The sequence below is a fragment of the Rhyacophila brunnea genome, unplaced genomic scaffold (genome assembly GCF_057557595.1).
Source record: "Rhyacophila brunnea isolate RB1 unplaced genomic scaffold, BYU_Rbru_1.0 scaffold_14, whole genome shotgun sequence".
NCBI classification, from domain to species: Eukaryota; Metazoa; Arthropoda; class Insecta; order Trichoptera; family Rhyacophilidae; genus Rhyacophila; species Rhyacophila brunnea.
Genome location: NW_028232796.1, coordinates 26,894,836 through 26,922,662, shown reverse-complemented (window position 1 = coordinate 26,922,662; position 27,827 = coordinate 26,894,836). Strand labels below are relative to the sequence as shown.

Here is a 27,827-nt window from a genome sequence, read left to right as displayed (position 1 = left end):
TTAAGTATTAATGTTAATGCATTTTTGATACCTACGCGTTTGAAGTATCCATTTAATTAATCGAATTCACAAAAACAACGAATATATTTTAGCATACGAGACACAGTAGGTAACCAATAGACTTTTATTACTTTAGTTTTTTTACACACCTATAACTTTTGGTTCCTGAGAGCAATAATTTGACAATTTGAAACTACACAGGAGATCAATTTTTAAATATAATCATTCTCCGTCTTTAGGCCGAACTTGAACTGATGCGGATCCCAAATAATCAACCCATTTTCAAGTTTACTTCGAATTAAAGAAATACAATGAACTTGTTCTTGATACCGTAACATTCGCAAATACCTTATATGGGAAGAAGGCGAAACGAAGCCCAACCCCATTATAAATGTTAGGTAACTGTATTTACAGCCAATGAACGTTAATTTACTGTAAAACGTAATGCCAAGATCCTAGTTCCTTACAGATGATATTCGCGAGAGAACTCTGCCATGCATTATTGACTATTAGAAAAACAATATTTTTGAGCTTTGAAAAAATTTTAAAATAAACATTTTTTTTATTTAACAAAGAAAATTTTCGAGAATTAAGAATGTAACATTCTTTATCCAACATACATAATTAACAAAATTTAGTTAATAGACTATTAGTTAATTTCGACTTACTTAGGTAGGGTGCAGATGGCTAAATTGGTAAAGCACTTTGGTCGGTATCCAATGGATGCAGGGTCGTGTCTTGCTCTGCGTGTCTGGAAATTTGTACGTATGCAGTTCGCCGTATCACACTTCACCGTGAAATGTTGTATCGGAAATATATGGTCGTATATTAAAGACCGTCCAACCTCTTTGGGTCGAATAGTACTGAGATAAAATTAATGACTAAATATAACACGGTTCTTATCGGTTTTCAGGAAGCCGGCGGAAAACAAATTTTGAAAATATCTGATATACTCGATTATTTGTTAGGTTAGGTTTTCATTCTTGAATTCATGAATTTTGCCAATTTTGCCATGAGAATTGACCCGGTTCCCGCCTGGCTTCCTGTAAACCGTCTTGTACCTAAAACAATTACAAAATACGCAATAACAACTATCAAAATGCAAGGGAAAGACAGTAGAAAATAGGTAGGTACCTACGTAATTAAATTAGAAATACAGAACAACGCGTAATTTTTTCATCTCTTTTCGATAAAAAAGCTCACGACGAACTATGCTATGCTAAAATGTAATACGTACATTTTACATGTAACCCTTGGGCTGCACTATGCGATAGCGATAAAAGATTAAATTTAGCAAAAGTTCCGTTCAATAACCTGTTGACGTGTTATAATTGAATTCATTTTACTAATTAATGCGTAATACAACAAAAGCTTGCTCAGGTTACTGTAAGTGTAAGTTATGTTAGCGTGCTCAGATGGCCAGGGTATGCGTAACCCCCTTAAAAAAGCCCCGGATATACGTCAACAAACTTAACTGACCTTTCAACCGTGTAAAATTCTTTTTTAATTTAATTTATTAAACCTCTTTATTTTGTTTAAAACTTGGCAGAAAAAAATCTTCCAGATTCTTTTGCCAAAGTATCGCGAAATTTCAAACGTTTTTTTTTCCGTTCCATAGACACGCTTCGGGCAGTACTTCCAAGCTTTGCTTTTTTGTATATATATATATATATATATATCTATATATATTTTCTTACTGGAGTCCATATAAAAAGTTGGCTAACTTTCGTAATGCCGATCCAAATTGATTTATCGGATTTCCATGTAAATGTGAAAACTTTCACCGAACTGTTTTGATATATTTCCATAGTGTATATGAAAATATTTAGGCATCAAAATATTTACATGTTTTTTTTTCATTTCAAATAAGGTACCTACAATAACAGATACCTATTTTTATAAATAAATTTCATATCCAATTCCGAATTCAGTTTCATGTTATTAAGTTTTCAAGGTCTGCTTAGACTCTGCTCTTTCGGTATACTTAGTTCTATTGAGTTTTTTTATAATTTTTCTATTTAACTCTTCTGTTTTTTTTCTTTTTTTTTGCTGTCATGTTGTGAACGGCTTGAATTAATAATAATAATAATGTTCACTGTAAATGAAATAAATATTTTTGAAAATATTTGAATTCTGTATTCAATATTCAATCAATATTCTTCACGTTCTTGCGCCGTCTCCTCCGCCAAGGTTGGTAATAATTAGACCTAGAGGCGGCAGGTTATATGAAAGTATAGTGAAGCAGGCAAGTATGGTGAAAAAGTATGGTGAGGCAGGCTGGTAATCAATTTGCGGCAAAATTTCCACGTTATCATATTATATGGGTACGTTATAATGACCAAAGTAAATCCTCCATGATTCCCTGCATTTTTTTTATCGCATCGCTATTTCTCGTAAGTTGTCGGTTATTGTTGGCCTGCTTCATTCAGTTGTATGAGAAAGCTGTTTCCTTGCCCCTCTTTTTATTTAATACCTCTATGAATTAGACCGATCTATACAGTGACGCCTCGTGGGGGTAGAGGCAGGTCATGCGTTACTTAGGGGCGTCAAATTATAAAGGGCGGCAAACGATGGAACGAATACGATCATTAAATCTTGTGATAGCAGTAGCTGTTTTCCATGAAGCGGATCTTAGCGCCATCTAAGTTTTAAAAAAATCATAAGGGGGGCTCCAAAACTAATCAACGCTTCAGACCTCTACGTACCTAAACCTACCGCTGTTTCGTAGATTTCGAGCGTATATTTCCTAGAAAAACTCTAATCTTAAATTATATGCATCAAGCACACATTTAAAAATAAGATCTGCATTTGCCAGACCCGAGATTCAAACCCAATACCGACGACATTATTAGTCGACGCGTTACCGCTAGGCGATAGTGGTTGAACAATAACTTGCGGGTATTTAATCATTAATCTTGTTACTGTTTTTCAGCTGCATTTTCTTATTATAAGATATAAACTTCGTCTATATAGAGAGGACTCTCTTTTAAGTCTAAACATTGATAGATAAATATTAGACATAAGATATATTATTTGGACATACTCGTAAATGCTTGTTGTCTTTTCATTGTGTATTTAGTCCAATGAAAACCTAACCTAACCTAACCTAATAACTATCTATGGTAAAATAATCTGTTAAATTCACTCTATAGGTACCTATATTATACTTTGATTTGGATCTAACATGGTAATTTACGTTTTTTACTCGTATTAACCCTTTTCAGTTTCATATATTTCCGCACCCCATTTTCTTAATCCATTTTTTGCATGTAACAATTTTATTATTTTCTATAATACCCCATAGATGGCGCGCGTGCGTTCTTTTTTCGAACTTTTGCAGTGTTTTTGTTTCCGTTGTTGTTGTGTTCATAAAAGCATGCAAGTATGTAGTTACGCGAGCCGCGAAGAGAGTGAAATATCACTTCCGCGTATCTGTCAGTGACGCGTTTGCGGCGGACGCAAGATGGCCGTCTGCCAGCGCTCTGTTGCGCCAGCTCGAGACGTCCGGATGTGTGTTTTATATCACAATGACCCGGCGAATGCTGCTGGCACAGACGGGGCTGGATTGCATGGAGGGACGCCATTACAGGCGATGGCACACATCTGCGGTTGATACATTGTTGACCGCGATCGTTGTGCTTGAAATACATTGTTCTGCTTACATAACATAGTTCATTTTATCGATTCTGACATTTTAAAATGCTATTAAGTACTTATTTGAACTATTAAATTTTACTATATCATCAACCTTCCATTGAGGATGACCACATAGGCGTGGACATCCGACACAATCACACAAAAAGTGCACAATAAACTAAATCAATCATACTTACTTATATGTTTTCATTGAACCAGGGCTCGAAATGGACCGGAGCGCCATTCCAGTTCATAAAATCCCTAATATTATTATCACTCCGTCTCGTGGAAAAAATAATTTGACTTTTTGGGCTAGATAACATAAAGTTTAACACACGTATTTTTATAAAATACTTACATATAAAATTAGAAAACTATGTTGATATTTTCGTAAAATTATCAAGCGCTCCGGTTCGTAAAATTTTCTGTTTCGAGCGCTGCTGATTGAACTAGGCATAGGAATTGCTGATGCCGTTGGTTAGTTTTTAAATTTCAATTAAAACCTGCGTAAACCAAACCACAAACCACAAAAGACAAAAAATATTCTTATATGTATAAAATATCTAAAATTGATTTAATGGCATCATTTTATACCTATATTATTTTAAAATGGATGTCTGTAATTTACGATAAATGGATGTTGGAAAGTTTCAAATTTTCGAACGTTCAATTGATCGTAGAGACTCATTAAGTGACAGAGCCTAAGTATATCATGATACAAAAAAGACTGCGTTAATATATTATTTAATTCGCATGAGTAATATGCGGACATATAGATCACAGGACAAGAGCAGTCACCTGGACAGCGAAAAATAAGAGCTTCGACTCTCACTTTGTCTTCCTTATCTCTAGGATTTTTTCTGATGTGTTAAAAATTACATATGTATTTTCAATATTAGGTACATTCCTTACATATTTAAAATAATAGGTTTCAGATAAGTCTAACGACTAAGGTCCAGATGTATAGAATGTCATTAATCACTAATCAATCACCCGTTCTTTAGGTAAATACTGCTTAAAGAGTGTATGTGTGCTAGTATTTTAAAGAGTTTACCATTCTGATCTCTTAGTTGCATTGTACTCCCTATTTTCCATGTTTTCAATAATCACAATCATTAATATTATAACAACTGCCCTTCGCATAATTTTCTATATCGGTGTCAGCAACTTTTACTCGCTCATGTCAGTCAGACAATCTACCGAACACCTGTCGCAGCTTACTCGTGTACTAAATGCATTTGTACAATAATAACAATCAACATCTGCCCACCTGTCGTGATACACCGATTAATATCATTCAAATAACCCTGCAAGGTGCACGGGAATGCACTATTATCTCATACTGATTAAAATTACTGACTTTCTTGTATGTATTGAATATGAAATATTGAAATACATACCTAGCTTATTAATATCTGGCAGAAAATTATTCTGCAAATAAAAATGCGTTAATTAACAAAATACATATTATATTTACAATGTTATATATTTATATTAAAACCGACTTGCATAAAATGTCACAAATCACCACTAATTAATAGTTTTTCGGGTGATTATATTTTAAACTGGGGACCACAAAAATAAAGGAGGTGGGTTACATTTTGAGTAGGATGGTGCGTAAGGAAGGCACTGGGCTCTCATTTGAGGTGAGGACTCCGGGTTCGATTCGAAAGCCGCAATATATTTATGTGGTTTTCTCAAAGTTTCACTTATAGTACTACACTTCTGTCATTTTATATAATATTATTAGATATAAGATATGAATTAATTAATAAATATATTCATGACTGACCTAATTCCTACAAATAAATAATTAAGGGAAACATTTATATTACGTACTGATTAGACTAGATAATGATTTATTTGTAACTTTAATTACTAGCTATATTCCCACAACGTTGTAAAAGGTGTAGTAACATGAATTGTAATTTCATAGTAATTTCACATTGTAAAATCGATAGTTTATGATGTTTTTGTGTAATATCTGCTGATTAGGGAACCTACATATTATTATCTTCTTTTCCTCATCCGTGGGAATATATCGTAAGTACAATAGATCTATATTCAATATGCAATCTATATCAGTAGCTTATATAAGAAGACTCTTGCTTCAGACGCCATACCGATAAATTATGTTAAATATCTTATTTAAAATTGTCAATTAATTGAATCCAATAAAGTATGGAATGAAGTGCATAATTATAGCACCTTGGGTAAACCGTGCTATAACAATGTTTTAATTAAAAAGACTAACTGGAACCCATCGAAATCAACCGCACTATCATTTCTCATAATTTCCCTGCCAGAAACCAGTTTCAGAGGACTAAAAGCCCTTTGCTTTCTTATTATTATGCACCTACAATCGTAGGTATAGGAGGGACGTGCTCGGTTTCGCAATGCTAAAATTTACTCGAGGCCCCTATGTATTTGCAATGCACCGGGCACGTGCTCCGACTGGTAATTCTTCCAAAGGCTGGTTCAATTCCACTGGTACGTCCATTAAACTCATTGTGTCGGCGGAATAACTTAGCTTTTCTATGACGCGGCTTGTTGCTTCAAGTTCCTTTTGTTGTAACTGCTACATGTGAGCTATTAGCACTTATTTCGGTGTCTTAAACACAATATGTAACTTCCAAGCATGATTTACTTACACAAATTGACATCTTTCTATGTAGGTAAAACTATTTTTATTTTCCAATTACATAATATTATATGCAACCCGTTTATGTTTATTTTTGCAATATTAAACACGAGCGGTTTTCCGTAAAGAGTTGAAGCTATCGTTTCGTCGGAGAGTATAAAAAACTCAAAAAATACACAAAAATCACAAACTCAGTTGAAATAAATAATCAAAGGAATAAAGGAAAACGGAAATGGAAAAAAAAACTAGCATCGAAGACCACATCACATCTCAAGGGACTTATTTAATGGAAGGTAAAACTCATTTCATTATTATCCACTGCACTGATTCACTGTGGACCAGTTAATTAGTATTTAATTATCACATTTATTTAAATGCTAATAGTATCTAATGGCAACGCACCAGTTGCGTTGGACTCACGGAATTAGATAAGTCCTTCTACTTTTTTAATAATATTTTTGAAAGAGCTTCCAGTTTGGGAACTACTGCTATTAAATGTGTATCATAGAGGTATATTTGAAGTATGTAACGGTAGGTAAACAAGCATTTTGACCCTAAAAGTACTAAATTATTATATACCGTAGAAAATCAACTCAGGTGTATTCTTTATTGCATATACATACAGACGATTTAAATTCAAATCCGACTTAAAATTTTATTCAAAACAGTATATTTTTCTTTGTACTATGTCCATAAGGAAGAAATTCCCAAAGACCGCGCGTGTCGAGCTTCCTAATGCACAACTTTTAATTAATTCCATTTTCTTTCCAAACAGTTTGCGCAAAAGAATTTCCCGACTGCGGAGTATAACTTTTCCCCGAGCTCCGTCTCGAACTTCGTTTACTTTATTTTCGGATTTCTTCTTCGCGAGTTCAGTTTGCCAGCCGAACGAAAGTTTTTTCCCGAAGTTAATGAATATAATAAACCTGAACGGCTACTTCTTAATCAAACTTCCCGCCGTTATGGGTCTCTTAAAACGGTAATTTGATTATCAAAATATGTTTGCATATTTATGATCCGGTCTATCCACTCTTTCCCTCTCAATTGTGGTACGTACCGATGCCACTTAGAGGCCATCCATAGAATGAAACCGCATGTGGTTTCGTACTGTGTACCATACTAAACTTATGGCTTATGATGTCTGTTTATAGAAATATATTTTCACTGAGTACGGTAGATTATGTCCGTGAACAGAAATCATAAGTTAAGTATGGCATACGGTACAAAACCTCATATGGTGTCAGTCTATGGATGACCTCTAAATGTATGTTTAGTTTGCAAGAGTATTTTAGATAATTCCAAGAATTGACAATGCTGAACACATTGTGCTAGATGGGACATAAATTTACCGCGTTTTCAATCAATCTCCGGTTTATGTCTTAAATTATTTATAATGGATGAGAGAAAACATATGAAAATATGTAAATGCGACCAAGGCAAGGAGAAGACGTATAAACGAACATTCTAAATTTAAAAAATCTGAAGATTTATTTATTTTAATCGGATCGTGAAGGAAAACAAATGTTACAGACGCTTAAAGTGCGGCAATACGACCGATCAAAGTATCGAGAAATTAGTGTATTATGCAAGAGATGGGTAATTATTACGAGGGTGGGTCAATAATTCCTTAGAAAAAGGCATTAAAACAGTTTTTATTTTTGTAATTTTTTTTTATTTCTCAACATAATCTCCTTGGAGCTCAATACACTTGGTTAGACGTTTCTCAATTTTTTTTAAACCGTCAGAAAAATAAGTTTTCGGAAGGTCCTCAAAATAGACATTTGTCCGATCGATGACTTCTTCATTTGAAAAAAAACGTTGTCCACTTAGCCATTTTTTTAAGTTTGGGAAAAGGAAAAAGTCACTGGGGGCTAAATCTGGCGAATACGGTGGGTGGTCGACCAATTCGAACTTCAATTCTTCAATTTTAGCCATTGATCGTAAACATGTGTGAACACGGGCACTGTCCTGATGAAAGAGGATTTTTTTCCTGTTTAAATGAGGCCGTTTTTCTTCAATTTTGTTTTTTAGCTGGTCCAATAAAGATGCATAATAATCCCCTGTTATTGTTTTTCCTTTTTCCAAATAGTCAACGAAAATAATTCCACGTGCATCCCAAAATACAGTAGCCATAACCTTACCAGCTGATTTTACGGTTTTCGCCTTCTTTGGACATGGTTCGCCTTTCGCAATCCACTGCTTTGACTGTTCTTTCGTCTCGGGAGTATAGTGGTGTATCCATGTTTCATCTACAGTCACAAAGCGACGAAAAAATTCATCCGGATTGCGTTGCATGAGCGACAACAGGGCTTTAGAGGCCACCACCCTATTGCGTTTATTGTCGACTGAGAGCAAACGCGGCACCCATCTTGCAGAAATTTTTTTCATGCCCAATTTGTCATGTAAAATAGAAATGACGCTACCTTTTGAGATCCCTGTAACCTCAATTATCTCACTCAACTTTAATCTTCGGTCACTTAACACCATATCGTGGATTTTATTGATCATTTCTGGTGTAGTCACCTCTACAGGACGTCCTGAGCGTGGTTCATCCTTTGTTGATGTACGACCACGTTTAAATTCATTTAACCAGTTATAAATAGTTGCAAGTGAAGGAGCAGATGTGCCGTGAACTAAATCCTACTCATTTTTTATTTCCTTTGCTGTTAACCCTTTTATATTAAAATGTTTAATAACAGCTCTAAACTCAATTTTCTCCATTTTTGTAAACAAGCAAATTTTTTTTTTTAAATTTACGAGAAACACACAACAACCCGACCAATCTGATTGAAACTTCGCAGCATACTGAATCGGTAGTGCCGCTGCATGAAAACAAACCGCTTACAGTACTAGTCGCGCCACCTGTCGGCTTTTCTAAGGACTTATTGACCCACCCTCGTATAATAGGGATATGGTTTTGTAATTTACTATAACCTTATGCAACATACAGTTGTATAAGGTTACAGTTAGTAGTCACAATCAATCAAAATATAGAAACATTACTGATAAAGAAGAACCGTGTGACAAATTAATGACTTCAGTGGTAAAGCCAGGAAACTTTACCAATATTCTACCGGGCTGATGCAGCACCTCACAGACAAATAATTTAATCTGAAACACAGAGACAGAGAGAAAACGTATTAGAATGTTGACAGGTGGTACTGCCATCTGGTAATATTTGGTAGTATATACATAATGGCAGAATATCGTGAATATTTTAAAAACACTTGGTACTAATTTTTCGTATTTGTTAAATGTCAAGCCTGTTTTAGTGGAATACATCTTTCAAGATCCAAAAAGCTAGTAACCAATAAAATAAACACACGAAAAATATTCTAACGTATTAGTTGGCATAAATAATAATATTTTTCCGTTGGTGCTTTGTCGGTTTTTTTGCTATCGCCACAAATCAACGACGCCCATTTTTTCGGCGTCTCCGCGAATTTATTCCGATGAAAGATCGCCCCTACATTCACCCGCACACGTGACAAGTAATATAAATCTCCCCATTCTTATACATTAAGTAGATAATTTTATTTATATTTTGCGTCACAAATATTTGACAGGCGATCATATAAGTGCGCCGAATGAAAATCTCTTTGGAAATCGCTGTAGGTTGGACAATATTCTACAGTGTTCCTTTTTTGAAAATCTGACACTTCTTTTGAAAATCTGACAATCTGTTCATATATACCGCGATATTCTTTTGTTTTGTGTTGGTCTGTCTCTTGGTAACATAGCATTAATTCCACAATCATATTATCTTAAGGCTCGATGACATTGAGCTACTTTACAAGCTGCTTTTTGGCGAATTTACAATCTTCTTGTAAACTCGCCCAGTGTCATCATCGAACAAGCTAACAAGCAGATTGTAAACAATCTACCGAGAAAAGTTGAAAGCCAAGCTACTTTACACGCTAGACGCTGGCATGAGGGCAGATCTGCGTCTGCGCAGTAGAGCGATAGTGGCGAACCTCCCGGTAAAAAAACGAACTACTCGATAACTCCTGTCAAATAGTACGAAAAATGACGGATTCAACCCGCTAGCTTGTTGGCTTCTGAGCGAGTAGAAAGTTTTGTGTGTCATCACCACAATCGCACTATCTTACTCGCCCGCTTTTAAACTCGCCAACAAGCAGCTTGTGAAGTAGCTCAATGTCATCGACGCATAACAAACATGAAAGAGTTTTGTACAGGGAACTCAGAAATAACTGACATACCTAAACGGGTGTGGAGAAACAGGCAACCGATGTCGAGTGTGGAAGAATATGGGATAAACTTAAGCACGTGTCAAGAATACGCTTGCCGTTCGTTCTGACAACTGCTCTCGTTTTATGCACTGACGCTCGTTCAATATCGGTGTATTTGAAAGTTGCAACACACTATTGCACGTCTATAATATGTGATTAATTTTCGTAGGACACTCACACATTCAAAGCCCTGCGTCAATATGTGGTGTATTGGGGAATAGCCTATCGGAATTCTATTTATTAAACTGTTATGTGGTTTTGTAAGATTTTCATAATTTTGCATCATTTTCCAAGATAGCTGCTTAAGTCGATGTTCCTAGTAGCAATGAAATAACTATTGTCTCTTCTCATTTCATATCTTAATCCACGATAATCATGCGGTAGCGGTGGAATTCGCAAAATGTTTACAAGCCATTTCTCAACGTACCTACACATTACACAAATAATAGGCACTCACCGCACTCTCAGTTTTAATTATAAAGTAACAGTATGTTTACCTTATATTATCTCAAAAATTAGATCGGCACCATTTATTTTTACATTTGTATCTGGAAACCGATCGCAAAGAATCGACTCTACTCGTTCCACTACTTTGTGGACTCTGCAATATTTGGTCACAATGTAATAATCGTCTCTGTTCTGGCAGAACACACTAACTGGAGAATACTAGTTTTGAGTAATTTGACTTTAAAGTTTTTAAAATGTTTGAAATAATGGTATATCATGTGAGTTTATTAAGTAATCGTAAAAAGGATGACTTTAAAATAAAGACTGTTTATTTATTAGGAAGGTTTCTAGACGGTAAAGTTTGAAATAAGGAACATTTTGGTACTAACTCAATATTTCATTTTTTCGAATTAGTGTCTTCTGCCAGAACAGTGACGGTATTTTGGTTAGGTGCTCGCGCCGCTCAAAAAATTCATGCCCGCGCCATCGCTTCTTATGTGGGCTTAAGGCTATACCTCAGCTGAGGCTTGGTCTAAAAAGATCGTGACTAGGCGATGCGCGAATTGTGCAATTGACGCGAGCCGAACGAAATATAATTTGTCATAAAAATTCAACATGTGTCCTTTTTATGTTATGTTTATTATTATATTCGTAATAATAATAGTATATTCATTGGCATGTTTTCTTTTACAAGTACATGCGGAACTTTTTTAGTCCTCTTTACACGATTTAAGAATATATTTCTCTGACGCCATCACAAAACAAATTGACGTGCAAACAGGTCGACTATCGCTCTCTGAATGGCAACGCGGCCGAAATTTCGTTCCACATACAGTTGAAAATTATTTGCCGTTTCACTTAATGTACGCTCTTAAATATTACCCATATAAAATAATGTTGACTAGATTCATTTTTAAATTGAACCAACTGATTAAATGATTTAATATATTTTAGAGTTAAAGACTTATATTCACGTAAGTCGTTTATTAATAATCATAAAACTTTATAAGAGTCAATTATTATTTGCTTATTTTAAAGCGCAATATGTAACAGTTGGCACTCGGATATCAATTTCATGCGAGACAAACACAATGGCGTTCCCTCTTTCTTACAATTTACTTGTTTTATACGTCCCATTTCGTATGATTTGTGAGCATTTTGGGATGATCGTTTTTTTCGTTCTCTCCCAAGTGAAACGATCCAATTTTTGTAAATATATCTAGCAATAAGAGAGGACATTTACGTTTTTTCTTATCGTTGAGACGTAGATTATTTCACAGAATATAATATTATGTTACATAACGTCTTCTGATAAAAGGATTTATTTATGTACCTATTAAGTGAGTAATCATTTTATATTATCTGTATATTACTACTAGTAAGGTCCCTTCAATGACGACGCGCGCCTATACAATGTTTCAGTTCCATTATTTCGAAAAGAAGATCGACAACATCCATACTTTTTTTTCAATATTAATATCTGTGGAATCGGGCCACGCGCCACGTCTAATATTAACGAAGGTTTCAGTTCGATTAACATAGATTAATTTTTAATTAAGGACATTAAACGATTTGTAGATTATACAGACAAACACGGGGTTTTGAAGTACCTGACCGTATTTTCACCGCATTACACATTGTATTTTTTATGATATGAAACTATCAAAACTGATTCACTAGATCAGATTTTAATTACTTATCATTCTAAGAATCTGACGTCAACTAGACATGATAGTAAAATTGTTTTGTTCGATAGAGTTTACTAAAAACCTCAAATGGAAATGGGCTGGACACAGCTCGAAGAAAGGACAATCTTTGGACAAATCTAGTCATCCAGTGGCACCCCAGAGGTACAAAACGTCCGCAAGGTAGACCTAGAAACCGCTGGATCGATGAAATGATAAAGTTCTGCAGAAGTATCTGTACAACGCAACGCGCAAGACCGAGAGAAGTGAAATCAGCTTGGACAGGCCTTCATCTAGCAGTGGATAGATTCATGCTGATGGTGATGAATATCTGTCTACTAATAGAAATTTCCCCTCGCACGGTAGTAAATTCATAAGATAAGTGTAAGAAAATATAACATACTGTCTGAATTTATAAGATTTAGATGACACAATCTATAATACATCAGAAAAAATCTTGAAAAAAATCTGCTGCCAGGCGAGATTTGAACCCGCATCCATCGGATTCCGGCCAATGTGCTTTACCAATTTAGCCTCCAGCAACCTATCCTATTACGGCTAAATTAACTAATAGTCATGCGACTGAAGCGTTTCTCAAATATATAAAGCAAATACGCCGGAATCTGATACAGATTCGACTCCCACCCGGCACCATGTTTTTCTAATATGTATGTTTCTAAGGTGTTTCGATCATCAGGACAAACGCTATAGATAGGAAAGCTCTCATAATATATGATTCTGAAAGGAATTTTATAATTGACATACTCATAAGTGTTGAAAAATATGCCTCTAAACGTATAGGTCGGTATTAAGTTATACCATATTGTGGCTGTAAAAAACACTGCCCTAAATTATAAAAAAAAATATTGTAATATATACATAATATTATACTTCCACAGTGAGAATAATATTATGAAATCAAGTTAGTTTTTTAAAGATTAATTTTTCATCTCCATTTTTTTTTTCGTCTCGAAATTTTTTTCAAAACTTTATTTGCATAAATATAATAATTCCGACCGCACTCCTTTTTACGCAAAATATTTCTCATTTTAAAAAGTCCTTTTAACTTTTGAATGAAGAAATTACTTCAAACGGAAAGTTTCTTCTCAAATTGTTCGTTAATACTACAAGAATAATAATACAAGAAAGATTTGTATAATTCATTTTGATTTATGTGCATAGACAATTATTTAGTCCCCTTTGTTGTGTCTATCGAATGGTATAGGTACTTGAAAATGTTTTATTATAAATTATAACATTATTCAGTCTAATTTATAATGTTTATCATCATTGCAGTCTGACTTTCGTCCTTTCACGATAACATCAAATTTATTTATTTAACGCGAAAAGAGAATTACAAATCAGATCAACACGATATATTTATATACATATTATATAAAATACAAATTATATTTGTTTATTCCTTCCAATTTTGAATTTTCACCACCAATTTAATTTGGTATTCTTTTGTTTAACTAATTTTGTTTGGACATATTATATGCTTCGATTAAACAGTTGTTTTGGTATTGAAAATGTAATATTATTATTGTTCTGTTATGTAAGTAAAATAAATGTATATCAATCAACGACGCGACCTCGTGCGAAGCCGGGTACTTCAGCTAGTATAATATAAAAGTTAAAATAATATGTTTGTTTGATTTATTTTTCCTACTTGGTCCCAACTGCCATCTACGTATTATAGAAATACAAAGTTTGTTTATTCAAATTACCTTTCCTTACAGTTCTCATGTTGTATGTTCATGACAGATAAAGTTTGCATATTTTGGATTAAATTTTAATTTATATTGTTTGACTAAGAATTATTTTCATTTTGACATTTATTATACAGATATTTTAATGTTGAAAATTGTTGTAAATTTATACCGATCAATGAAGCGATCTCTTGCGAACCCGGGTACTTCAGATAGTAATTCATAAATTACACGTGGTTTTCCTCTACGGCCCGCTACGTCTCTATACCCTTTGCGACGTATACGTCAGAAGGGACTAACTAACAAGAAGTGTCCTTCAACATTATGATGGGGTAGTTCCGAGAAGAATTTCCCATGATCCTGGATCTGAATTACTATTTATCTTTAAAGATCTTTTATAAATTGTAATAGCACAACATTACCTTTTATCCAAGATATTATATCTATGATAAATAGGAGTAGCGAAGGGTTGAGGTATACTGTGGAGATTTGACATAAATAGTGAACACTAAACTTAGTCAGTCATTCTTATTTTCTTTCATTGAACCAAGAATATAAATTGCAGATAGTTTTGATTAGTTTGTAAAATTCGATTATATTAAACTCTGCCTGAAGCAAACCATAATAGATATTAGATAACAATATTTTTCTCTCTATAAAATATTTGAAGTTATATAAGATTTTTTCCTCCGACCATATCCGATCCTAATAGAATCAAATCAAAATATTAGGTCCATACTTCGACTCATACACAAATTGAAAAACAATATATGTACTTACCAGACCCAGGATTCGAACCATGGGACCCACGACCCTTAAGCCGCGCCGCCATATTGGGTGTTTCCCACGATGTGTTTATGATTTAGTAGCAGAATATTTTTTATCTATTATGGTTTGGTTTAGGCAGGGTTTAATCGAATTTTAAAAATCATCTGAAATTTATTTTCTTAGTTAAATGAAAACAAAGAAGTATGACTGACAAAGTGTAGAGTGCTCTATTTATGTCGAATCTCCACAGTCTACATCCACCCTTCGCCACTGGTAAAGAGATTTCAAAATGGAAGACGGCTAGACATTACTAAACACGAAAAATATGAAATGCTATAGGTATGTAGTATAATAATCGCCACCCAGATCACAAAAATAAAAATAAAATACTGGAACAAGCCAACATCCATTCGTTGTCCGTGATTAAATATTTGATAAAACACCTTTGTCAAAGATCTTTTATACTTTATAGTATAGTCTTTATACTGTAATTTTACAACGTTTTTATTAGCTCGTATTCTTGTTTGTCCGGTACAGATTTTTTCTTGTGCAGTACAAATTTTTTCTTGTTTGTCCAAGATTTTTAACTAACTTCCCGACTAGCTAGACATTTGAAACTTTTAGAATATATCAGAACACGACGGCAATGCATTCTTTTAATACTTTTGGCCATCTTTAAGCAGAATTGAATTCATTTTCAGTTAATTCTGTTTTGTATGTTTCGGAAAAAATCATTAAAAGTAATATTTACTACTCACTATAATTGATTGCTAAGTGGGTCCTAGCAACTAAATTATTAATATATGGAAATCAATATGAAATGTCAAAATGACATTTCTGTATTCTATAATATTTATTCAGTACTAGCTGAAGTACCCGGCTTCGCACAGGTCGTTTCATGGTTATATTTATCTTAGATATTTAAAAAATAATAAGAGGTAATTGTTTTTTTAATATTAAAATATCTGTGTAATACAATATGGCAATATGAAAATAATTCTAATAGGAGTAAAGGTCAAACAAAAGAACACTAAATTAAAATCGAATCCAAAATATGAAAACGTTATTAATGTTATTAATATGTAGTAAAAAAAAAAATCAAAATTGGATGGAACAAACAAACAACAAACTTTATATACTATATAATACTAATTCAGAAACCTTCGCAGGTGTGCGCACAACAACTGATAAAAGTTTCATCGCAATCGGATGAATAGTATAGGAACGCATACGAATAGAAGAAGAAGATGATTTTCTAATTCAGAAATCTTCGTGGGCATGCGCACGACAACTCACCAAAGTTTCATTGTAATCGAACGAATGGTATAGGAACGCATACGAATAGAAGAAGATGGTTGTACTAATTCAGAAACCTTTGCGGGTGTTACCACAACAACTGACGAAGGTTTCATCGCAATCGGATGAATGGTATAGGGACCATACGAATAAAAAAAGATAGAATGAAGAAGAAGAAGATGGTTGTACTAATTCAGAAACCTTTGCGGGTGTTACCACAACAACTGACGAAGGTTTCATCGCAATCGGATGAATGGTATAGGGACCATACGAATAAAAAAAAGATAGAATGACGAAGAAGAAGAAGATGGTTTTTCAAATTACCTTTGCGGGTGTGCGTACAACAACTGACGAAAGTTTCATCGCAATCGGATGAATGACGTAGGAACCATACGAATAAAAGAAAATAGAATGGAGAAGAAGAAGAAGATAATAATTTTTGGGTACTGTTCGGTTATACCGGAGCCAGCGGAAAACGCATTTTGAAAATAGCCGATAAACTGTATTATTTGTTAGGTTAACCTAACCAAACCTAACCTAACCTAACCTAACCTAACCTAACCTAACCCAACCTAACCGAACCTAAACTAACCCAAACTAACAAATAATCCAGTTTATCGGCTATTTTCAAAATGCGTTTTCCGCTGGCTCCGGTATAACCGAACAGTACCAATTTTTGTAATTCAGAAACCTTCGCGGGTGTGCATACAACCACTTACCAAAATTTCATCGCAATCGGATGAATGGCATAGGAACGCATACGGGACAGATAGACAGACGGGCAGACATTCATTTTTATATATAAGATATAGCCTATACTCTTCGCGCAAGTGCAAGCAATAAGTTGACAAAGTTTATCGCAATCGGATGAACGGTATGGCAGCGCATAAAGTAGGTACGAACAAACAAACCAACAAACAAATATTGATTTTTATATATTAGATCTATATCAAGTACAATATAAAGTTTTATTAATATTATTGTCAAGTTTATAAATGATTCAACAGAAAATTTAAAAACGTGGTATATGAAAAGTTCTTTTCTTTTTCAGTATGTATGTTTCTGGGGCTTGTTCGATGGACTTACGTGTTTTCAATGTAATGCTCATTCATACCCTCCAGTACCTATGTAGATAATTTTCATTTTAATAATGTCCGCTCATGGTATAAGCTGACATAGTGAATATTATGCCGCGGACTCGTTTGAGTTTGCTAAAACCGTTACCGCAAGGCGATGCAAGCAGTTCGTACATAATTAACGACAAACACGTTAGCGTGCTCTGCTCCAATCCGCCATGTTTATCTATAGACCACTGTGACTCACGGCAATTTCCGTAAGAATATTATTAACCTACAAGACGTAAAAGATTTGATTGAGATTTGAGATTTGATCCTACAATGGCAGACGTCAATATTATTGACAAATTTGAAATGGTCGACGTTATATAAATTAACTAACTATGAATCCCATGCATAGTTGTCAATTTTATCAAAACAATAAAGAACCTGGCAATCTCGCTTTTCGTTAAAAATGTATATATATATATTTTAACATGTCTGATCCTAATAAGATCATAAGGGGCCTCCACAGATTGGTGGTTTTTGTATTAACAGATTTTGTTTTTACGAGAAATGGATGTTTGCCACTTGCTCAACCTATTAGGTCCATATTCTGACTCTACACAGATGGAAAAACAATATGTGTACTTACCCACGACGGTATAGGCCGAATTTTGGGTATTTCCCACGATGTGTTGATTTAATGGCAGAATATTTTTTATCTAGTATACTTATATAGGTATATATTTTAACTGTAAAAAATACGTTATGCATTATTTGTAAAATGAATTATCATATCACGTAAAATACCGATAAATGTAGGTTATGCAAGCAAAGTAGATACCACAAACCAGAACGCGAGCTGCCATTTTGTATTCGGTACTGCTAATAAAAGAACATAATATTATAATGAACTTGTTACCAATACAACCATACATTCAAAAAACGAACTGCCTTCACTCCAGGGAGCTCAGAAATAATGGGAACTGAAATACATAACGGGTAAGCAGTAGCAAGAATACGATATACGTCGAATACTGACAACTGCTCTCGGTTTATCCATTGATGCTCATTTAGTATTGGTTGATTACACACACTATTGCACGTGCATTATGCGTGTTTCATTTTCGTAGCACACATTCAAAACCCTGTATCAAAATGTAGCGTATTGAATATAGACTATCGGAATTATATTTATTATCTGTTCTGCGCTTCACTCCTTTCTAGAGTAATAATTCTTTGGCGCATATAAATATAAATGGTGTTACTAATGGTGAGCTTCGAGTTCACAATTTCTATCAACAAGGGCTTTCGATTATAGACGAAGAATTAATGTAGGCGGCTGCATACATAATTAACTACAATATGTTGGTAAATACGATCTGCCGTGTTTATGTTTAGCCATTGGCCGCCGTGAGTCACTGTACTTTCCCTAAGAAAATCAACAGTAGTCGGTAAAAGTAAACTTGCGTCGCGGCGCCCGTCGCGTTGGTCTATGCATGAGCCGACAGGCGTCGAAGTTTTGCTCGTTACTTACTAAACTACAAGCCTATAACTACTGCGACGCGTCGTTTTGTTTTCTTTATATATTTGCACCTGCGTATATTTAAGCTACAGTATTAAATATTTATTCATACAGTCCGACGGTGGCAAATCGAAGTCAAATTTTTTCAACTTCAATTCATCAAATTGTTAATTTTTAATCATTACTAAATAATTTATTTATTTACATATTTAAAAAAGGCATATTGAGTACATAACAAATTATTAATTCAAAACGTTCACAACATGACATTTAGAGTAAAAAGTATTGATAAATCAACTAAGAAAAAAACAAAGCAAAAAAATTATTTCATAGCAGAAATAAAATAAAAAGAACTACAAGAAGTTAAGAAAAATACAAATTAAACAATAAAATAGAATTTCAAAAACAAAATACATCGCTAAAAATGTCTACATCTCTAGGGACTGCATTGACCAGCCCTCGTTTGGTGCCTGGTGAGCCTGACATGAGGAAACAGATTTCACCCAAAATAGTTCATGTAATTGACGGGTGTATAAAAATTGAAATTTTACAGAATAAACAAATTTAAGAATGCCAGAGTCTCTTTAATGAAAATACATTATTTTGATAAACGTCAGACATTATAAAAAATGGTTGGAGCGAATGGGATTCGATCTCACGTCTTTCACTGTTTGGGTGAGTTCTATTTCTTATCCATTAAGCTGCCGATCCACATCCGACCTCGAAAATGTATATTTTCACACCACGATTGTGATCCGAAGTATATTAGAAGCCGGGATATTGGTAATATAGTTATACTACAATTAATTACCAAGTGGCAGTATCACCTTTCAATGTTCTTTGATTATACTGCACTGTAAGCATCTGCCAAACTATTATGAAAGTATCCTATCATTTGTTATCTTTCACGACCCGATTAAAATAAACGATTTCTTTATTTGCGTGTCAGTTTATTTTTCAAATTTAGAATTTGCAAGTATATTTGTATGTCGTCTTTCCGCTTGTCGCGTTCTCTCCTACAGATAGATACATCAAGACAACTATATATTGTAATTTCAAGATTGCTGCTATAAAATTCAATATGTGTAATTCAATAATTCCTATCAAACCCCTAAGAAGCTCGTGTTGGTGGTTTTTCATTGCTCATTCTCCTCAAATTGGACGTTGTCTAGTAATACCTCGACATCCAACTGTGTTGAAGTGAATAAAATTATCAATATAACTTTTCGTCACTATAATAATTATAGAAATACCACATTTTTGAGAGGACACTTGTGCATATAATTTAATAGGTACAATATTAACAAAATATTAAAATACTATAATGTTACTTATTTAAACTGTGCTATCTTACATATTCATTTTAAAATATACAAAGTTTACCTACGAAATCATTAATAGGTACATATTGTATTTTGTGTCTCAATGACATTCCGTCAGAATGATAAACATGTCTATTTCGCTATGTTGTTATTTATCGAATGAGATCTAACTCAAAGATTGCTTAAATAAAGTCTCAACTATCCGCAACACAACTATTAAATGATTGATTTAATACTCTTTGTTCGGTCTGTTCTACTTCTGCTCGATTGGAGATTATGCTTCTCATAAACATGCCGAGTTGTCTGTTGGGATCATTTCGTGTCGAGAGTTAATGCTGTGAGATTAGGGAATCACCGGTTATTCTTTTTAATTTTACATATAACGGTTATTTCTGTTTCTTGTAAGAAAAATTATTGAAATACTGTTTGTTTTAAGTTTCCATATCAAATCTTTTGTATTGAGAAATGGCGTGCGATTCATAGAATTAATACTATGTATTAATATTATATATTAATTATAAAAATATATATTAAATCTTCAAGCCAAGATTGATTTAGTCACAAATCCCTAAGTGGATAACATGTAGAAAATAATGGATAATACGAGTACATTGTTTTGTTTCTTCAACAGAATCTTTACAAGTAAGTCACTGCATGCCCCTGATATTGAAAATAACCGTTTGATGGAAATCTTTTTTTTTATCTAACGGGTACGTATCAGCTGTATTTGTTGGTACAAATTCTTGAATTTTCCTAAAAATTGATATATAATAATTTGGAATACATAATTTCTCTTTACTATCACGTGTTATATGAAAATCTCTTGAAATAAAGAATACAAATTGTATTTCCTTGCTATGTTAACTTTCGTTCTTTATTTATTTATATGTCGATATGCATTAGGAAAAAAAATACTAATAAATTCAAACTGACATTTAACTAGTTGTTAAAAATGCAAATGTATAATAATATTATATTCATAATAATAGTTATGGGCTCATTTGGGTGGAGCATGCTGCACGATATCCTCGTACCCATCCGTGAAGATGGATACATAAACGAGTTGTAGAGACCGTTAAATTTAATTTGAGGTTTGGTGGTTTGGACAACCGATTGCTTGTAATACACCAGCAATACTCATATCGCCACACCAGGCCGCCAACATGTAATAATTGTCGGTCTCTACGCGTTGTACAGGAACCTGGACATCATAGTCATACTGTATAATATAAAATTGGGCCACCTTAGGTCAGCGTCCTGGAAAGCAGCATAATATCATCCGCAGGGCTACAATATGCCGGGATGTCCTGGGAAATGGAAAACTGGCGAGCGACACAAAAAGCGGCGGACACAAAAAGCATAATAAATCAAATTAAATTAGATAAAATATTATGTATCTACAGCTGTAGTGAAAGTGATTATAATTGGAGAGTTATTGAAAATCGTTAAAAGAAAAAAAAACAGAAAAACATAAAAAAGTATATACATAGATAAGACAGGCAATATAAGAAAAGAAAAATACATTTTTTTAAATGCAATACAAATAAGCAGTCGTCCAGATACAATTAGTCTTTGGAATTTGGAGCAACTTAATTTGAAAGAGGCAAGAGAACAAAACAGATCCACTCCATCACTGTAAACATTCAAGGTTCTGCAGAGTCGAACCACCGGATAATAATTGTAACTTAAATTGGTTTTATATGTATGAATGTATAAAAGAGAGCAGTAAAATAAAAACTCGGTTTTCCGGTGTTGCCATCCCTGAGCAAACAGGGTCTGTTTACTTTCCGGCGGGAAAGTATTTTGGAGAGGACCAATAAATAATATGGCCGGCATAATATTATAATGGCGGCGATCTGAGTTGCGATTGGCACCGCGCCAGCCGACGGCCACTAAATAATCATGAAACCAAGAAGCACTGTAACTCTGTGGAAGCTATTAAAGCGTTATGTAATAGAAAATGATCAATTGCCTCCTTTAATGTCGTTTATTAAAAAGAAATGGCGAGAGATGGTGCTATTTTTCTTCATTCAAAAAATATCTGGCATTGCAGATTAGGTCAAGTCGTTTTTCGATATTAGAAATTCGTTACTAAGCATTTTTTGAGATAATATTTTGACTGCGTTCGAAATGGGCCAGTGCGAACCAGACCGAGTGGAGAACTAATAATAAAAAAATAATACGAACCTATTGAATTTTTTTTTCGACCATGTCCGATCCTAATAGGATCATATGGGCCTCCACAGAGTAGAGGTTGGTATTAACAGATTTTGTTTTGACGAGAAATGGATGTCAGCCACTTTCTCAACATATTAGGTCCATACCCTGACCATGGCCCCCACAAAGGGGGGGCTGACAGGGCTTTAGCCTGGGGGCCCGGGCTCAGAAAAGGCCTGGTGTGACGAGTCGACCAGATAAGTGAAATAAACACACATCACAAATTTGCTCTAATATTAAAAAAAGTCACCTGCGGCGCTATTTCGCTTAAATAATATTGATAATTTAAAAATTTTGGTTTTACGATGCAATTTTTAACTGTGTGCCAATACTCAACAACTCCATAATTCAAATGGATGTAGGTACATATTAATACTACAAAAAATCGCTAAAAATACACTTTAATTTTACCGCGTACGCTTTTTGGAAAAAGCTACTGCAGTGCGTCACACTGCCTTTACCCTTAGCGATGGGTAGGGGGGCCCGTCAAACATCCTAGCCAGGGGGCCCCCGCTTCAGGATGGTGGGGTCCATGACCCTGACTATATATATAACTGAAGATATATTTATAACTTGTAGTAAACCCTTATTTCTACACGTGTCCCGAAATTTGTACGTATGCAGTTCGCCGTATCACACTTCACCGTGAAATGTTGTATCGGAAATATATGGTCGTATATTTAAAGACCGTCCAACCTCTTTGGGTCGTATAGTACTGAGATAAAATCCATGTCTAAATAAAACACTGTTCTTGTCGGTTTACATTTACAGGAAGCTAGCGTTAAACACATTTTAGAAATAGCCGATATACTGGATTATTTGTTAAGTTAGGTTGAATGAACATTATTGTCTGCAATGCTCCACGAACAACGCGTATTTGTTCATCTCGGTGCTATAGAGATGACCGTATAAGAAAGCTCACGGCGAACTGTGCTACGGTGAAATGTAATACGTACAATTTACATGTGACCATTTCTACAAGCAATAATAAGATTTTGTGTTTTTTTTGCTACAAAGATTGCATGTTATTACTAAATTATCTCTTACGTCCACAACAATGAAATTTTGTGGGGTCATACCCACACGCAGATCTTGTACTGCCTTATAGGCGACAGATACTCAAAGTCCAATTATAATTAATAACACCCCCGTCGCCATCACGAAACAAATTAACGTATTCACACCTCGAAGTTCCACGGCTGTACATACATGACGTGTGGTGGTGGGAACCTAGGTTCCACTTAACTTGATGGTGACACTTGCACGAGTATATTATTGTACCGCCGTGAAGGTACGAAGGAGAGTTTTGAATATTTCCGTAGATAGTACCTTTTGTTCTCACTATATTTACGCATTTGTTGTTGTACATTGATATATTTCATACCTACTGGCTATAGCCGCCGCGAAACAGGAAATAATGTTTCGATTAGAAATTTCAAATTCGCTTACCTAGACGATGGTTGGATTTAGGCGCACGCCCCTGCTACCCTCATCTCACCACTCCACCGCTGCTATCTGATCACTTACTGGTGGTTAATTAATTGTGTTCTTACATTGGTCTCCTGTATGAATTTTAATAGCCATTGTTTAATAAATATGCTTTGCGTTTTAACATTCTTATTAAGTTTCATCGTCTGAAATCTTAGATACAATTGCCAAGACGACATAGACGGCTGTAATATATTACGGCAGTGAAAGTGAAGTAAGTAAAGTCGGGAAATATAATAATATATTATAATGAAATTGCTGGGAAAACAAAGGCTCGTGGCGAGGTAGAGACGGTGTCTATTCTTAGCCCTGCCGGTCGATATTAGGGCCCCCGCTGCGAACACGCTCGCGGATTGACGTCTACACGTTTCCTCGCTCTCTCAAAAGGAAAACTCTTCCGAGAGACGTCTGGGAAACTCGGCGCGAAAATGCTGAGTCGGAAAATCTGCGAGGAAAGAATTCCGTGTGATAAAAGTGTGTCGACAAACATTCCAGTTTGTCGAGTCAGCATTCAAACTGTTACATACGATTCGGCTAGAGATATTTTTATTGAATTTCAATCAATAATGAGATTGGTATAATAATAGCATTCAATGAACGGCAGGAATTCTCAGACACTGTTAGGAGTGTCGCATCTTACTATATACTTATATGCTTCACTAGAAGATCGGCTTTGTCACAGGATGGAGGAGACTTATTTATGATTTTACGAAGGCTTTGACTGCGACTCGCTTTCATATCGCCTTTTCTCTTCTAGGTCCTCACTCCAATTCTGTTAAAGAACTTTACAATTTTTCCAAGCTCTTCCGTCTTACCCACCGCCAAGGAACCTTTCAATTCGTCGATATTCTCAAAGATATCCGCAATTCGCAGCTGTGCTCGTGAGTCGTTCGTGTTTAGGGCATTGTACTGCTATATATACAATGTCCTCCAAATTCATCGCAGAGCTGCGAATCGCTTCTTTCTCTCATTCTTCATGCATTCAAAATTTTTACTCATTATGTGACCTGTTCTTGGCTTCAGTATCAGCTTAAGTTCATTTCTCTTCAAATGAGACTACACACCAGGGCACTAACCGTAGGGATGGTAGAATGGACTTACTCCATTTCCCCTTTTCTAGGGATGCCCTATGGTGAAAATCTATCCACACGCTTTGGCACATTTTATTTATGGGAGACTTATAATTACTGCAGGGCTATTCTAAATAGGTAACACATTTCCGTTATTTTTATTGCCCAAAAATAACTCGGATATCACTCGGAACAATTCCATAAACAAGGCGGTTATCTTCTTCGGATACACGGCACTGCGTCTTTCTTTATTCCAAATACATCCGATTAAAATCTCTCGCCTAAAAAACCTAAAAAACCTAAAACCTGTCTAAACGACAAGACAGCGCCGACGACATAAACACACACCAACGATCTTAATAATTATGACCGTTAAGCCATACGTATTATATTATCATTTGTGGATGTGACAACTCGCAATCACCCTTGGTTTCATTTGCGAGCCAGGTGTTGCTCGAGTCAAAGTGCAGAATGCCTGGCTATTGGGAATGTACCTGATTTGTTTACAAGGTATTCCGCTGTTGGAGCAACGATATGCTATAAGTAGTCGAAGTAGTAAGTGTAGAAGTCGGTGGCATCTGTCTAGATTGTCTTAATCCCCCCCGCCAATCCTTCCACCGACGCCTTAAAAATGAAAATAAATAAATTAGATATATTTTTTTAAATGGACCCTTCCTCCCAAAATATTATTTCTGTGTGTGAGCCTGGATCGCCTACTTGAAGATGGGTATGCCTGTTAGATATAAATAATATATTATGGTTTTGATTAAACGCCAAAACTGATAATTGGGATATAATAAAACTCCGTTTATAATGATTATAATTTTAATATGACGAGTATTAAAAATGACGACAAGGTTTTATGTTGTAAAATTTAATCCCTTTGATATTAAACTGAAAATTTCTACACGATTTTCATTATACTGAAAATGCCGCTTCTCTCCCGGAAGCTGCCTCAATACGGGAAACTCTACCCTCCGATTTCGCCAAGTACAACCTACCGTAGCAAACCTTACAAGGCTTCACTGGTTTATTTGCTGCCTTTGATTCTGTACAACCTGATTTATCATCCCATTCTCAAGTTTCCGTAGTCAAGGCAATGGGATCATTCTAATGTAAACTTCCCGAAAAGGGAGTACGGCGCTTACAAATATTTAAGGGTGGGTTTAACGGGGCGCTTCCACCCTTGCCTCATTTTGAGCTAAAAATAAATTATTGATGTAGCGCTCACGGGTAAATAATTGTAATTGAGCAGAAACGGTAATGTAGGAGGCAAATAATATTTGTCTATTTTCTTTTTTTTATCCCGTTTGATATTTTAAGGGTTGTTATCAAATAGTTTGTACAATAACTAAAGGGAGAAATTTTTAATAATGATACTAAATTTGATGGCGATTCCATTGTGTTTTGATGTTGGCATTTAGTTTAATATTACTCTTGTAATCAAACACGTAAAAACGCTGTAGAATAACATCTGCCGTATATGCTTCACAGAGCATCAACCACTACACCAAAAATAGGAGGATTGTTGCTTTTTTATACCCAACAGCTAATAAAGAATAATTCAATAAGAACTGTCTGTTTTATTTTTAGGTAAAAAGTATAGTAACAGGTACATCGGAATTATGTACAGTATGTAACGTTGTTCAAATAGCTACCTCTCCTCCTCTGAGAGATGATCATTCTTTGGCCATATGTTCCACGACCTTTAACTCTAAAGGAAGACAGAAAATGGGTAATAACACGACCAGAAAACTGGTCTGTAATATCTCTAGTGTTTGTCTCGCGCTTTTTTGACAGGTGGTGCCATCCTGTTGAAACCATTTGCTTTCAAGTCCATTCCGTCCAATGTACGTGTAATCACGTCACGGCAATCGATGCCATCCACTGTCATCCATCACATTACCAAGCCGTAACTTTTTCTGGATGTTTTGGTTTCTCATAAACCACTTATAGTAGCAGAGAAGTTTCACCATGCAAAAGGTACGGTTATGATTTTTGTATATTATGTTTTATAGTTTGTGGTCTTAATAAAAAATCCAAGTTTTCGACCTTGTCGCACGCCGGATAACGTGGCCATCTTGGAAAAATGGTTTTGTCACAATATGTCTTCACCAGTAGGTATAACGATAAAAACATTTATTATTAGTTCTGTAGAAAACATAATTGTCTGCAATATTTGTCTAAAATAGTTTTATATATATTTATATATTTAATAGGTAGCACGCTACGACGCTGCAAAGTGGAGTAAAATATTAAAAATTTACAAAACGCTCCGTTTTGAGGATATTTTATGGTAATTTTTGTTTATTAATTATGTTTCGCTGTATAATTTTACTATTAATTCCCTATGTCTGTGGGGTGTAGATTTTGTAAGTGTATCAAAATTGAAATGACGAAGTGCCACCAGTGCAAAATAGCAGCAAATTTTAAACTATCACACGATACCAAAGTATGCATCATTTTCGATCTAATTTTGAAGTGAATAAAAAATACTTATATCAAGTGATAGTTACATATTATTACGGTATCGTTGATAGGATATTGTCACACAACCTTTTTATATCATTTTTGCGATGCCTAGGTTAGAAAATAACGGTAACCAGACAAAACAGAACATGACAAAATAGAACATGACAAAACAGAACAGTGACAAAACAGAACATGACAAAACAGAAAATGACAAAACAGAACATGACAACTTAACAGCCA

The 27,827-nt window shown here is 34.8% G+C and overlaps 1 protein-coding gene across 2 annotated transcripts in view; it reads left to right on the top strand.

The window, feature by feature from the left end:
• The window catches only part of Kdm3 (Lysine demethylase 3), a 590,511-nt gene that overhangs the window by 210,178 nt on the left and 352,506 nt on the right, over positions 1-27,827 (top strand). The window lies entirely within an intron of this gene.